A 15992-nucleotide genomic window follows, 5' to 3' on the forward strand; every position below is an offset into this window, starting at 1 on the left:
TGCTTGGGATGGTACCAAAGTCTAATGATTGCCGTTGCACAGATGGAGACCTGAAGCACAGATTTTGCTGAGGCAGAGTTGCCTGAGAGTGGGAGATCCAGGGGAACCCCGGATACTTGGAACTACTCCAGCCTGCAGGCAGCACTACTCCAGTGCGGCCCTGGGGGTTTCCATCAGACACCAAATTGGAGCAGGGAATTTAAAAATGGGTTTTCCAACCACTGGCACCTGTGGCACTGTATAGCTGATCCCTATGACAGCTGCTGGCTGGGGGAAACTGCAGCCCTGGGGTGAGGCACGGGATGCAACTGCAACGATCTTGTCTGTTACCTGCCGGCTGCAGAGAGTCTCAGCAGGACTTGGCCAATACTTGTGCTTTGTGTCCTTTTTCTTTGTGGAGTTTGCATGCACATAGTCTTTTCAATAAAATGAAAACATCTTCCAATATGAACAAGCCAGTGCAGTAGAAATTGCAATGCGACTTATTTAACTGACCTGCAGGTCATGTTACCTGATTTATTTCTGTACCAGAGTCCGAGTTATATTTCACACACCCTTTGGATTCTTGCTGGGAATAAGGAGGGCAGAGGAGCGGACACACTTCTTAGAACTGCTGTTTTCAGAGCTGGTGCCATAACTAGCAGCAAGACACAAAGGTAATTTCATCAGTGAGTAATGCACTTACAAAACCGGTTTCCAACAGAGAAAGCAATGACTCCCCTGCAGAGACAAGAGCACAAGGGAGGAGAGCTCTGGGGGGAGACAGATTTTTGCCCACGTGACAGTTCAGGGAAAGGGCATTAGAATAACTTTGTAGCCCATCTGCCATCTCACCCCCAGCTTTTGCTATTGCCTACATGTATATGAGCTACAAATACCCAGATAGCCCTTAATCCGGCCTTTGGGTAGTTTTTGCTATCTTCCGTGTCAAGGCACTTTTGTCTTCAGTCTTCCCATAAAATACTTCCCATAAACTGCAGTTTTGATTGCAGCACATTTAAAGAGGTGGGTGGCGAGCTGGTGTTGTCCAAAGGTGTGAAGTGGGTGGCCGTAGCATTGTTTTGCCCTCAGACTGCAGGTAAATCCAGCAGTCTCACTTTAGTGACGTGCCAATGACTGGACCAGCCTTCAGACTAGTGAGGCAGGTAGGGAGGGACAGGTTGAAAAGTTGACTTCATACCACCGTGGTCCTGCATTTGTAATTGTACACCTGGTTCTATGAAAGTCCCCACTTCTCGAGAAGAAGGTGTAAGGAGGTCCCCTAACCACAACGTCCTAACCAAACCTATGCTTCTTTAGCACCCAAGAAGAGACACAACGTGAGAACCAAAAGATGACATCTTTACGCATCAAGCCTGCAAATAAAACCAAATGGGTAACTTTCACCACAGCAATCTAGTCATTCCAGATAAACACCTGCACAGCATGACAGACAGGTTTTCTTGGTGTCAGGCAATTAAATCTCTATCAAGGTATAAATCAAAACACCTGCTTACAAATCATCATCATAAAACATTGCTGGAGGTTATGTTTCCATGTTTCTTTTCTACAGTTTGCTAGCGTTGGATCTTTCTGGTATCCACTCTTTTAGAGTTGGCAGAGAGTAAGTCAGAAATTGAATTCAGGTATATGGATGAGTCTTAAAATCCTGAAAATAATATTGTGAACATTTGTTGAAGTTGCTTGTGCTTTCATTGGTTGGATATTATATTCACTTGAATACATTTCATATTATTATGTAGATGTATGGACAAACATAAAGCTATCAGATGTGTTACAGCTACTCATTGCATTTGCCTTCAAAGTGTCTGAAGGTCTGTCCCATCAGCTGGATTGTCCATCTGTAACTGATACCCCACCCCACCCCCAATTTATACATGTTGGGAAAGTGCCCAACAAGGAGTTGGGCCATCTGCAACAGGTGTCTTATGTCTTGATTTCTTACTGCCATAGACTGAGGTCTGTGAAATTCAACTTTGCTGCACTACAGAATTACTTAAGTGCGTTACCTTGCCCTTTTGAGACAAACAAATTAGATTTGCTGATGATGATGTGTATTGTGTTGTGCTGGGCACTCTGCTTTTTCTTATTCCAGCCTTATAACATCAAAGCATTCACTGAAAGAAGATGCTATCATACTGTCTGCATTAAGTGACATGTTGCTGTGCAGGTCACACTGGAGGCCTGTTAATTTCCATCTCCCTTTACGTTGCTTCTAGTCAGATGTTTTAGAAATTCCAGTAAGAAATAAGGATAATATTATGTATGTTTTTGTCAGATATTTTAAAAAATGTAGCTTGTGCAAAGGTCATGTGTTCCTATGTGGTCAACAAGTGCCAAGCAACATTTAATAATGTGCCATTTAAAATGAATTAAGTTAAAACACAGCCTAAAAATGCTGCTTTTCCAAAGGCTTGCACAGTAATACACTGAAATCAGAAACAGGTATATTGTGACTGCTGTGGTAAGTGGAGGCCTCAGACAGTGCAGAGGCCAAGCAAAGAGACAAGAAACACCTGTGGAGAAGAGGAGATATAAATCTTGCAGAAACAGCAGACAGCTTACCTTGAATAGAGTATTAACTGTGGCCCTAACAACTGTCTTCTGCTCTTGGCTCCCCCGAAATGAAGACCCACATCTCCCGTGTTCCTGGAGTACTGGTTATCAGCCCCTGCAGAGATGTCTTGGGGAATGGCCAGGTCTCCTTCTCAGATGCCCAGAGTCTGCTTAGGGATGCTGTGGCTTGCGGAAAGGATCTTCCACTCCAGCTCTGTGCAGCTTATTGGAAAAGATTCACTATTCACACTGTGGTTTAGGACTGACAGCTGTTAAGACAGAAACAGCATGCATATATGTTTCTGTTTGATGCAAGGGCGTTTAAAAACTAACCTTGTAAATCTTCAAACAACGGTGGTGATGGCAGGGTGCAACCGCAATGCACTCTGCTCTGTGTGAAGAGGGAACTCTGTCCAACCACAGCCAGAGCATGATGATCGCAGGAAGGAAATGGGGCTGGAGGGGCGGAAGATTAATAAAACTTACATGTACTTTTGTGGAGCATCTTGGCTGGTTCTGTTCTACAGTAAAAACTTTACAGGTATCAATAAAAAAATTCCCATTGAATTTATTGCTCTGAGATTACTCCCCTCATCCACCCAAAAACCAGAAAGCTCTGGAAAAAAACAGGTAGTACCGAGTGTCATTAATTCTCCATGGAAGTACATTGTTGAAGAATCATCATTGTTTTTAGGCTCAGACACTAAATAAAAGCACTATACTGGCAGCTGAGCACTGGATGTGCCTGACAGTACTCTGTTTCACTAAAGAATAGTTGCACTTGCATATGTCATGCAACTTCTCCCAGTTCTTACCTGAACGTGGGCTGACCCAGTCATGCATTTTCTTATTTGGGACACTGAGCACAAAACATCGTTTTGCTTATTTCTATCTGTGGATCAAGCCATAGTAGAAAAACAGTTGTTTCACGGTGGTGTAGAAAAAAATGAGATCTTAAACACAGGCTGAAAGCAACCTGAAACCCCAAATGAGAGACAGAACATAATCGTGCAGATACAACTGCACAAAATTATTCACCTGGAAGATAAAGACTGAACAGGCTGAACAGCTCACAAGGGTCTCCAGGAGCAGAGACCCAAGGCGAGTGGAGCTGGGACCTGTGAGAACCCATGAGGAAACATTTCCTCTTACCCAGGTTTTCCCAACCGATCAAATAACGTCCAGCATTTTGGTATTCACCCAGGACTACATCTGGGCCAGGGTCGCCTAGGTTTAGAATACAGCAGGTGTGACAGACCAAACCAGGATGTGCTCACCTTCTTGAAATTAGCATTCCCTTAGCTTGATGCAAAAAACAGGTAAGGTTTGCCACCTCCTGTCCCAGTAGAGCCAAGAAGTAAGGAGCCATTCTTCATTTTTGTTTTTATCAATACTTACTATCGTATATGCAACTCTTTTCAAAACTGGCTTCTGAATTACCCTCCGCTTGTTCTTAAAAAAAAATCAAGTAATATTCACAAATATCATCCTAGATAGTTAATCCTGCTCGGGTGAATAGATGCAAGTGGAGCAAACACAGCATGACATTTAACAGCATAACCATGGCACCTCCACTCCTTGAATGAAGCTAAATGCAAATATTATCTCTTTCTTCCCCCTGTATTGTCTTGCCCTGAAAACTAAACAGGCCTTTTCTTTCAAGCACTGACAATTTAATTTGTTTCTCTGGGCTGAAGAGATTAGGTGAAAAGGCAGAGGCAGGATTAATTTACCATTGAAGTAAGGGGATCGAGTTCTGTTGATTTCAGCTGAGTTGTTTGCTCTCTTGCATCAGCGAGGGATTTGAACCTGAAGCTGAAGATGCATTTTTGAAGATGAAACTGATCTTCTGAAAATGGTGAAATGTTTCCATAGGAAAGTAACTAACTGTGTGTGGCTTGATGACTTAGCCTAGCCATCAGCAAATCCTTCCAGCTTCAAAACATTTCCAGGAATTTATTTGCACACAAACAATCACTGTTACTACTGCAATTACACCTTGGACACCTGGAAGACCATGTCTTCGGCACTGCACAGAAGGCCACTCAGAATAAATCCCAGGCTAAGGGCTGCTTACTGTCATTCATCAGGATGAGATCAGCTCCTTTTTGTCAGGTTTTTCCACGTGACAGTATGCCTTTCTCACAGGAAAAGGTTGTCTGTCAGGCCACAGCTGGAGAAGGCTGGGACAGTTTTGTGTCAGTGGGCACCAGGGAATGATCAGCACAAACACCGGTGTTCCAGGCAGCCCAAACAGGGGGCAGCCATACACATTAGACAGGCCACACTATAATCATCCTCAGTTCCTGAAGGAAACAGCAAGGAAGGTGCTCTCACATTTCCACAAAGCTTCATACTAGCTACGCACAACGCTGACACTATACGGAGTCATGTGCAATGCAGTAATGAGCTGGCTGCTCAGCCTTATGCTGCTCGTGGACTGGTACCCCCCTCGACAGCTAGCCTGGGAGATAGTCCAGCCTCTGTTGAACTCATCACAACTGCTCCTGCAATCACCCTCACAACACTCCTAGCGATGCTGAGAAGCCTTCCTGTCCCCACTTTGCAGATAAGAAGCAGAGATAAAGCCATGGCTATGAAGTGAAGTGAGAAGTCAGCCACAGGCTTGGGTCTTCTCACTGAAAGAGCTTTAAGTTAATGCTTCACACCTCTGATATCCTAGAAAAAGAGCTGAACTGACAAAACAACCAGTTTATGCATCTTATTTTCATCCGTAAAAAGTACAATTCCCCATAAATATTCTCTCAGCAGTAAACTCAGTTCTGGTTGTTCTCAGCATCCTCACTCTATATACATCCAGCTGTTTATTGCTACCATCCACCTTGTCCCCCAAGGATAATCATCAGATTCATGCACTAAACTGATCTAAGTTTTAAAATAACCAAATATGGCAGAAGATGTCAGCAGCAGATAGTCTGCAAGTGCAGAACCACCGCAACTACACCGCACCCCAGATTCCCACTTACTGTAATGGGCCCATACAGAAGGTAAATGGCAAAGCAGGCAAAGATCATGCATGGAATGCAGCGGGGTGTTGCTTACATATGGTATTTCTAGGTGACGCTCTCGTGCCAATAACATGCAAAGATTACACACACTGCTGAAGCTTTTGTTCAGTGCTGGACATGATTTTGAACACATCCATTGTCCTGTGGACCCAGTGCAGCCCATGTTAAGTCAACATCAGGATCCTCAGCAGTTTCCATATGCTTTGGGTCAGACCTTATAAGCTGACAGGTTTACTTGTAAACATGAGATTTCATGAAATCATCTACATTACAAAATGATGCTACAGGATTTCATTTTGCTTACAGGCACTTTGATTTTTGTTTTTTTACAAACATATTTTTTAACTTTAATATTATCTCAGTTTTTGCCTTACAGAAGAGATTGAATTTAGAACACTGAATGCCTATTATCGAACATTTAATGCCTATTATCCTATTCTTCCTATTCGGTCTTAGGATGAAGTAGTAACTCCTTCCATAATAGCCAGCAGCAGTTGTATTAACCACAACCAAGCAAAGACGAGTACAGCGTCAACAGGAAATAAAAACTGCTATTAAGTGCAATAAAGCCACAAGCTGGCTCACACATGATCTGACTTCTGCATGAGTTTTAACTTCAGAAATTTCTGCTGATTTCTGCCCTCAAAACCATGAATACAAAGTAGCAGCCCACTGTCAAAAAGCATTCTCTTTTCCTATGTAAGTTCTGGAAAAGCCTTTATCTGGAGAATTACAGAAAAAAAAGCATGGCCAAATAAGAAGATATTCCTACAGAGCAGGCTTACCTAAAAAAATGCAAGTATCAGAATACTCTTACCCTTAAAGGATGCTTGTCAGGCATTACTTCACTTTACCACCCTGTTTTCCAAGTCGCCCGAAAAAGGCCACCACAGCCCAGCTCTGAAGGTCAACAGACATGAGCTATTTCAGACCAACAATGCAGTGACTGTCAAAGCCATAGGCACTGGCAGTCCCTCCTCTTCCCTCTTGAATACCTGCTCCAATTTTAGTTCGGGCACAGAAGCCAGAAAAGCCGCCTGTCTCTCAAAGCAACACCCTAATAAATTCATTTAGTAGCCTTATCAGTAGGACTCGGCACTTCCCACTGCACGCAGAAACCAAGACCTCCTGGGTGCCAAGGTAGAGCAAAATAACTCACAGTACTCAGCACTGTGCATGCTGAGGGCGCTGCAGGCAGCTATCGTGTGCTACACTAGGTCTGCCTCTGTGTCGCTGAACAGTTTTAGACAGAAGCCTCACATGGAGGCTTTGCAGCAACCAAATCCCAAGGTAAACAAAGGCACAGACTGAGAAAGCATCAGGAGAAAATTACTCTTACTCCTTCTTACTCTATGGCGGCAGGAACAAACTCTGAGCTTCCAGCCAGAACTAGAGAGAAGTCTGCCCCTAGAGACCCCAGCACTGCTGGGGCATCCGATCAGGCTGATGACAAATGCCAGGCAAATGCCCTGCATTAGGATTACCGTTAAACACATTTCCCCTGAGCAGCATTTGTTTCCTGTAAGATTCTCAGGTCAGCTCTGCTAAAGCTGCCTTAAATTCCAATATCCATAGCAAATAGGGAAGGCAATCTAAATCATAATAAATAAATAACAGTATAGCTTTGGAGGAGAGCAGAAGAGGTGCTTCTTTATATTAATGACAGCTCACAGGTTCTCCACTATTAACCTTGCTAATGGCTTGACATTCCTGTTGATCATAAGCACTGAATATGGGATCGAAGGATAAATTATCTGATGCCCCAGACACTTGAGATAAAAGAAAAACAAAGAGTATGAGCTGTGCTCAGTTAAGAGCTGTGCTTGATATCTCTTTAAAAGGGAATCACAAGTCACTAGCGTTTTCTTGGGGGAGGGGGTGGAGTGGCAGATGAATGAAAATAAAATCTCCCTTTACTAACAGTTCCTGGATGAGAGAACAGCCAATAGTGAGTGGGGCCAGCTCCTCCACCCATCAGGGTGCCTATGCTAGCTCACTACCAAGGGGTGTGTCCTTGCTTGTCTGGAAAAAAAGTCTGGCAGCCGGCAAGCTTCCATCTAGGCTCCAAAACTGCACGTGACCTGGCAGAGTTTTAAACGAGTGTCTTTAATATTGCAAAGCTGATCCAAACCCAGCATGATACTTAATAGCATGTGTCGATCTCTAATGAAGAATGGTTGCTAAGGAAACCACTTAAAAGCCTGCTTTAAAATATTTTGCACATACTCAAAAGCCAGAAGGATTTCCTGCTGTCAAATCACAACAGCTCCTCAATGGTCATTAGGAAAATTCTTTAATCATTAAGACAGACATATGCTTGTGGTTCCTCTCAGCAGACAGATGACTGAATTCTGAACTGGGATATTACCTTACTGAAGTCCTGTTGCTGAAACAAAATCAGCTGTACTGCTGCACAGCCATTCCAGAGATCAGATCTTTCAACTACATATTTCTAATACTAAGTTACCATGGCTGATATCCTAATGTTTTAAGTATCACAACTTCTCTAACTTAGGATACTTCACAAGGGTTCAAGGACAAGTTCAATTTGCACATGCTGTAAATGGAGAACGCCAAAGGCACAATGTGAAGGACTAGGAATATTCTGTTCCAGCCCACTTTTTCCTGCATTTAAGAGGACAGATTCTTCACTAGGGGCACAAAAGGCTCAGCAAAAAACTTTTTCCTGCTTCCAAATAAACTGGATACTCAAAAGCCATTTAAAGTTTTAGGATAAACAAAACAACCGTTTGTGGTTTTTTTTACTTTCAGAAAACATGCTGTATTCAGTCTAACTTTCCCTATAGTAGGCCTCATAGTGTGCTGCTTTGTAGCTAGAGTGGTGTTGAAAATGCAGCAGTGTTTTGGCTGCTGGTGAGCAGTGCTGGCACTGCTCATTGAGGACAGGGAGTGATAGAGTTGCTTGGTGGGCACCCGGTGAGCAGCCAAGAATAACCTGCCACGCCTGGGATCACTAAGTACAGAAACTTGGCTTTTGTTTTAATGGCTACAGCTAATCCTCTAGCCACGATTTTCATTTGACTGTCCCAGAAAGTGTACAGTTAGATATAGAAGTTTATTTTCCATCTTTACTGGGACAGAAGCAAGCCATGTCATCTGAATTGAGAGGAGTCCAGTGGAAACAGATGTGCAGCTGACTCCCATCTTTCCTACAAATAAGAACTGGTTCAGAGGCAGCAGTCTGATCTGGGTGCTCCTGTGAATCTGCTCAAGTTGCCACATAACCATCCTGTTTTCAGAATGCCTTCTGTCTCTGTGTAAGTCATGGGTCCCATATGAGACAGAAACTTACTGAGTAAGATTCCAGAGGAAACAAGACTATCATATCCTAAAATCTAAGCACACAAGGGACGTCACATCACCCATAAAAGTATAGAACATGAGTTTGAGAAATAGGCATTGCACATAATTTGTACAGTGCCAAAAATAATGCAGTTTCACTTTTCTATTTCTTGTTTCTAATCAGAATGCTTATTATTTTTCTTAGTCATGTTTCAATGTTAATGCTACTATTAATTATGCAAGGGCAATACATGGCAAGAGTGCCAAAAAGCACATTTCCCTGGAAGAAGGAAGCTGCTTTTCACCCACACCCTGCATGCAGTTCCTTGCCAGCAAGAAGCATGGCTGCTCCACCAGGGCAGGGAAGCTGGGGATAAGGGTGATGGTGAGGTGGGCAGGGACCTCACTGACGGTCCCATGGCACCCGAACACAGAGAGCCAGGCCAGCTGGTGACAGCAACAGTGGTCAGCCACAGTCCAAGGACCACCAAAGCTGACCATACAGACAAGAGAGGTTCAAGGTCAAGCCAGGAAGTTACATCAGCCAGGGAAGCACAGGATCAGCAAGGTACACGGCCAGGCATGGGAGTACCTACAGCATAGCTCAGACAAGGGGCCTGAGCTTAAATCTGGCTCCTGAACCAAGGGACAGAGATCCCCAATAAGGTTTCCCACAGCTCCTTTCCCAGCACTGAGATCCATGCTGACAGCTGGGCCATGCCAGGACTGGCCACAAGCACAGGCAGCTAAATGCCCATGGCAGGGGTAGAGCCCGTGGAACTTCTTGGCACAGTTAGGGTCTGACAGCAGCCATGCAAGCCTTTCCCACAATTAGCTCACCAGATTTTGAAGGGCTGCCTTTGAAAAGTGCTATGAAAGATGATAGTTGTTGCCAATTACTTGAAGGTCAGTGTTAAGAGGGTGAGTACTTGCCTTCACCACAGCCACAGGATGTTTTCTGGTCTCTTCTGATGTGCTAGCAGACCTAGAAAGTACAGAGAGAGAATTAGCTGGGAGTGTACCATAAAGAACAATTCTTCACTTCTGAGGAGAGAAAGCATACTGAAAAAGTAAGTTTTCCCACTTGTAATGTCAGGCATCACAGAGCACATGGTGCTGGTGAGAAAAGCATGGTGTTCAGAACCAGTTTGCTCTGCATTTCTGGCTTGATCCGAGATCTAATGCATGGCCATTACAACGGGCATTTCTTTTCCAGCCACCCAAGAATCACAGCTTCTGTGAGCTCAGTTACACCGCTGGGGAGGGCAGCATGCTAGCACACTGGCATCCAGCCTCCCCCTGCCTCCAGTAGCTTGGGTGGTTTTCCAGTCATATGAGACAGTCAATGAAGGTTTTAGAATCTGAAGATGGAAGGATGCAGAAAAGAAGCACGAGTAAAAAAGGGAAGAGAGGTAGCAGGAGAGAAATAATCACAGAAAAATATGTGCAAATTGTGAAGGAAAAGGAGAATGGGAGGTGGGGGAGGGAACGGTCAGGAACATGATGGAGAAGCAAAACCAGAGGCAGTAAGACAGAAAAGGGCAAGAAAGGTAATCTTGCAGTTACCTTCCGTGTTAGGAGAGCTGGAATCTAGAAAACTTAAGTCATCTTTTAGGTAAAAAAAATATAAAATAAAAAAAAAAAGCAAAGGGAAAGTCCAAATTAACTGTTTGCAGTTGAAAACAAATGTTGCATGGTACGGGCTCCTGCCCTTCCTGTTTCTGAAATTTTGCCTCCTGTCCTCAGGGTGCTGTCAGAGGCTCCTCAAATTACCAAGTGCTGTACTGTAGCCTATCCCCACTGCCCTGCACCTCTACCTTTTCCACTGTGGATCCTTGCTGTTGTGCCCTGGCCTCATCTTCAAGCCTGCTGCCTTCTCACAAAGCTCTTCTTATGCCTGCTCTTCTTTCCTGCCACCTTGAATTCTTGCCTCAGCCTCTTCAGCTGCATCCCACTTAACTTCCAAAACCCGGGAAATATAAGAGTATTTCCACTGCATATAAAGGCTCAGCACAAAACGTACCATTTCCATGCTGGCCTTCACTGCAAACTATCAAGGGTAGAAACTGTCTCTCAGCACCCATGCCTAACATCATATAGGTCTGACACTTCTGGGAAGCCCCTGCTGGTACAGCTCTCTAAATAGCAATACCTGTCGTACAGGGTAATGTACTGTTTTCATTTGCAATACATCACTGTGCCAGTTTGGATACACTGCTGTATAGATCACCTTCTGCTCAGGACAATCTCCATGCCAGGAGAACTAGTTTCCACAGTGCATTGTTTTTCCTTTGTCTCACTGAAAACAAATGGGAACCAGGGAACAACGTGCAGCGACAGATGACAGCATTACTATGCTCAAAAGACTCACAGGGTCAAATTTCATTCTGAATGCTGAGTGGGACACCACACATCTGGAAACCAGAACAATCTGGTAGGTGCTACCATGCTTGCCTAACCTCTTCTTCTACAAGTAGACCCATACAGTGAGAGCAACAAGGGGGTTTCTTGCTGCTTTTCTGGCCAGAAGCCAATGGATTTTGTAGTCGAGGGACATCGTGGAGTGGGCACTAGGATGGCTTAGGTGTCCTCTACTGAACATGGAAGGGAGACAGCTGACATCAAGCTCTGTTCAGAACACAGTAAAGATGACATTGCAGCAGATCATTAATATTAATGGCAGCTTTGACAAATTAAGGATGTCACCCCACCTAATAACAGCACTAGATACAGATAGTTAGGTCCAAGTTTTCAAGAATCTGTACTCATAGTCAGGTGACCAAAGAACTCGGTTTCCTGAAATACAGTGCTTTTGCGATGTCCCTAGGTGGGAAATCGAAATCATCGGTCTGTAAACCTACAGATCCAACATCACATTTTAAAGAGCATTTTATAAAGTAACGTCAAAATCAATCACAAAGGAAAGTTAGAGGCGATAATGCTCTTGAAATTTAACAAAAAAACCCAAACCAACAAACAAAAAAACAACCCAAAAACTTCCATAACTCACAAATATCTGGGATAAACTTGACAGTGGCCTCCTTAAGCTCCTATGGAAACTGCGTCAGCCGGCATTTTTCTTTGCAGGCTTCTGTTTTCCAGTCTACTTGTCTAGCGGACAGCACGAGGGCAAGGGGAAGGTGCGTTTCAAATGCTTTTGTAATTAGAAGCAACTGATTTGCCAAATTGCGATAAAGGCCAAAGGCCGTGTCAGTAGCACGGCGCCTGGCAAATGATCTCTTTAAGCCGCCGTTCGGACACGGGTCAGGTATGGAGGGGCGGCAGGGCCCTGGCACAGGCACGGCTGCCATTCCGCATCTACTGCCCTATTTTCCCTTAACAACACAGACACCTTTCCCCAAGGCGCTCTCGAGAAGCCGGTGGTCCGCGGGCAGCCTGCCGGGCCTGCCACCGGGCCGGCCCCGGCTTCGCGGGCCGAGGAAGGCGGCGGAGCGCCAGGAACGGCCTGTGCCGGGACACCGCCGGGGCAGCCCCGCTGCCGCCGCCTCGGCCGAGGCCGCACCCCCCTCCCTCCCCCTGCTCCGGGCCCTGCGAAGGGGAGAACCGGGACGCGGGCCGGCCGCCCCCGCCGGCACAGCAAGGCCCCCGCCCGGATCCCCTCAGCGGGGCGTCGGCTCCCGCCCGCCCTTCGCGGCCAACGGCCGGGCGCGCGGCGGGCGGGGTGGGGCGGGGGCGCTGGGGGGGGCTCGGCCGCCGCGGCTGCCGCCATTGGGGCGGAGAGGGGCAGGGCTAGGGCGGGGCGGGCCCGCGCTGCCGCCCCATTGGCCCGGCGGGCTCCGGCCGCCCGGCGGGGCGGGGCCGGGCCGGGGGGAAGGCAGCGGGCGGCGGTGGGGCCGGCGCCGTTCTCGCAGCTCTGGGCCGCAGGTCACCGGCGGCTGCCCGGGCGCGGGAGGAGGTAAGGGCCGTCGCACGCCCGCACCGGCAGCCCGGCGGCCGCGACGGCGTTTAGCGTAGCGCCGGGGCCCGGGGTGGGGGTCAGGGAGGGGAGGGGGGCGCTGGGGGAGCGTGGGGGTGCAGGGCTCGGAATCTCCTCCCTCCGCTCGTCCGTTTGGCTGAGGGGAGCCGCGCTGAGGGGAGCCGGGTGGGTGGCGGCTGGGGCCGGGCCGAGCGGCGGGGGGCAGCGAGCCAGCCCGGGGGGAGCGGGAGGGCTCCGCTCCCCGGCACTGGCTCCTGCCGGCGGCGGCAGGCGCGGTCTTGGAAGCCGCGGCGGAGGGCGGCCGGGCGGGGACCCCGTGGGTCTCCGTGCGCACCGCAAAGGCGGCAGCGGCGGGGGGTGAGGGGCCTCTGACCTGGCCGCGCCTCCACCGGCCCTGCCCCTCGGGGTCCCGCCGTGCCCCGCAGCCGGCCGGCCCCAGCGGGCCCCGCGGCGCTGCCCGAGTGGCCGCACGGCTGCGGTGCGCGCAGCGACCCGGGCGGGCGCAGGCGGTGCGGGCTGGCCGCGGTCAGTCGGCAGCGGCATGAACCTTGGCGTTGCAGCTGCCTGCGGGTCACCATCCCGGCAGCGGGGAGGGGGTGTTGTCACAGGCTTACAAACCTCTCTGATTTAAGACGAGCTTAACATAGAGGGACAGGAAATACTGCTCAGAGCTGTGGGGTTTGAGAAGCCTGCAAGGCAAGTGCGCTTATACATGCTCAGAGTTTAAAATTCCTTTTTAAATATGTTTAATCCCCGGGGCAGAAAGAACGCCTTCTCTTTCTTCCGGGTTTCTTTTTTTTCCCTTTTCTTATTGCAGTCTGGAAAATTTCCATCTGCTGAGAAGCAGCTGGTCTATAAAAGGGGCACCGGTCACATTGAACTAGGGTTTAATTGCTCACTTTGTTCACTTTAAGCCTTGTATTTGTCTGTCTGCAGGATCTATTTCTGGAGGTTAAACATGTACAGATTAATAGGATCAGATGAAGCACCTCAAAACAGATTTCCATCTAGAACTGCCTGTGTCTTGGACTTTGGCTTTAACATCAGTGCCCCCTTTTTCAATGCATTGCTCTTGTTTTGCCCAGACAGGCTTGCCTTGTGCTTGCAAATACACCAGTTACAAAAGTGCAGGCTGTTGTATGTCCGACTAAAAGCGTAACTATTTACATCACAGGAACTAAAGATCAGGTTCCTACTCCTGACTTGCAGAGACACTTGAAAAGTGAAACCGTCATCAGCATTTATACTTGCCTGGAAAAAAAGGCCTTTTGAGAGTTGAATATGATAGGGAACAAACACACTAATTAGCTTGAGATTTTGGATTAATCCTCTGATTCATGCTGTGGATACTGGGAGTTCTAAATATAGTTAGCATTTCATGTTCTCCTTTCAAGCTGACGGAAGTGAAACCAAGTGTGAGGTTTTTTAATTGGCAGGTTTTAAATTTGGTCGTGCTGTGTCTCATAGAAGGAAGTTAACATACTGTTATGAGTCGAGGGAAGAGAACAGAAAAAGTAACTCAATAAAGTTATTAAGCCAGTTATTAACAATAAACCAGTTATTAAGCACCTGTAAGTATACTGAAATAAAGATGTGATGTTGCAGTCACCTTGACAATAAAATGGAAAATGTTAAAATTCCAAGTGGTTAGTTCCACTCACCTGGTGGCCTAGCCCACATTCCTCTGATGCAACAGCAACCTTTCCCAGCACTTTTGGCCTTTTATCAAGTTGGCAGTCACTCTCTTAAGTGCTAAGTAAAGAAACCTTTCTTCTAAGACTCACACGAAAGGTAAACCGAGAGCATCTAGAACAACATGCTTTGAGCTGTGAATGACAAGTTTAATGGGGGGCTCCAAAAAGCTCATGTCGCAGCCATTTTCTGCTAAAGCAATGACTTACTAAGTTACCTTTGACTGCGTGTTTTTGCCAGCACCTGGATTTTGTTTAGTAATTTAAAAAAGGAGTTTTAACAAATATTTCAGATCTACAGACACAATTGTGATGGGCAAGGGGAGAGTACAACGACAAGGCACTCCAGCTCAGAATTACAGTATCTCTCGAGTACACGTGTTGCTCTTTGCTGCTCAATTGCATCAGACTGCCCTGCCGTCTTTTTTGGCGTTCACCGTGAGCCTGCATATTTTTAATTCCTTTATTATGGCATATAATAACTTTCACTCGTAATTTTGCTCTCGGCAAACTTTGAGCAATCAGGTTAGAAATCCCTCACTTAAAATTTAGTGCGGTTAGTTAACAGTGATCTGATGGTCCAGTTCAAATTACTCCGGTGCAACAACATGCAGTTACTACAGATTGCATCCTAGCCTGTTGGACATTAATGAAGGTGGGTGTTACTCTGCAAAAGGTTACATAAGCCCACCTTTCTACATTTTCTGCGTGCTAGATGTGTCATCATTAGTGAATTTTTATCTGTGCTGAGCCAAATCGTGTGTTTAACTCATCTGGGCTGGAAAAGAGACCTGAGAAGCCAGTAGAAAATCTTGCTTACCTGTGTTAGCCAAGGGAGCCCCTTTCAGGTGGCAGAGGACTTCGGGCCAGGCACAACAGCAAATTGCTGCACGGGGTTTTCTGGGTGCAAGTTTGTATACACAGTTGTGTATGGCCATGGATACAGTCTTAGTGGTCATTCTTAGGTAAACCTAAGAAAATCACAAGTAACTTCACAGGTCTATGTTGAAGAATATTGTTCAAGTCCTCAATGAGTATAACAAGCAAATATCACGTGCAGATGAAAAAAACTCTTTAAAATCTAAGCAAATATATTTTTTCTGCCTTTCCCTCCTCAGGAGCTACAGTGCAGATGCTTCAGCGTGCATTATAAGCTTGTTTTCATGACCTTACCTCATTTTTTCACACATTCATATTTTAGCTCACATGGAGCAAAGTCATTATTGCTCTTATTTGCTCCAGCACACCCTCTTCAGCCTTTGAAAATTCAGGATATCATTGTGCAGGTGGCCAGCAGAAATTACTTACCTTCATCTATCTGCAGTACTCCCTGTTAAATGTAGGCTGGTCTGTGTGGGATTGTTTCTCGGTGAGTCATGCAGATTGCTCTGTAGTTTCTTCTAGGAAGTGCTGTGCTATGCATGATTAGCGGGCTCTGAGGGTGACATTGTTTCCTGAATGATGTAACTGAAAATT

The 15992-nt window shown here is 46.4% G+C and overlaps 1 long non-coding RNA gene across 3 annotated transcripts in view; it reads right to left on the reverse strand.

Moving 5' to 3' along the window:
- LOC114011106 (uncharacterized) overlaps positions 1-15932 on the reverse strand; it is a 32421-nt gene extending 16489 nt beyond the window's left edge. The window contains exons 1-6 of one of the 3 annotated variants that reach the window (XR_008745939.1): positions 15825-15932; positions 15337-15487; positions 3372-9873; positions 2890-3012; positions 2566-2778; positions 512-637 (exon numbers count right to left, since the gene is read on the reverse strand). This is a non-coding gene — a long non-coding RNA (uncharacterized LOC114011106). Of the gene's footprint in view, positions 1-511; positions 638-2565; positions 9874-11898; positions 12456-15336; positions 15488-15824 lie in introns of those variants that run through there. The other 2 variants (XR_008745938.1, XR_008745937.1) reach the window with 2 other exon arrangements.
- Positions 15933-15992: the final 60 nt, after the last annotated feature.

Source organism: Falco peregrinus, chromosome 2 (assembly GCF_023634155.1).
Source record: "Falco peregrinus isolate bFalPer1 chromosome 2, bFalPer1.pri, whole genome shotgun sequence".
Taxonomy (NCBI): Eukaryota; Metazoa; Chordata; class Aves; order Falconiformes; family Falconidae; genus Falco; species Falco peregrinus.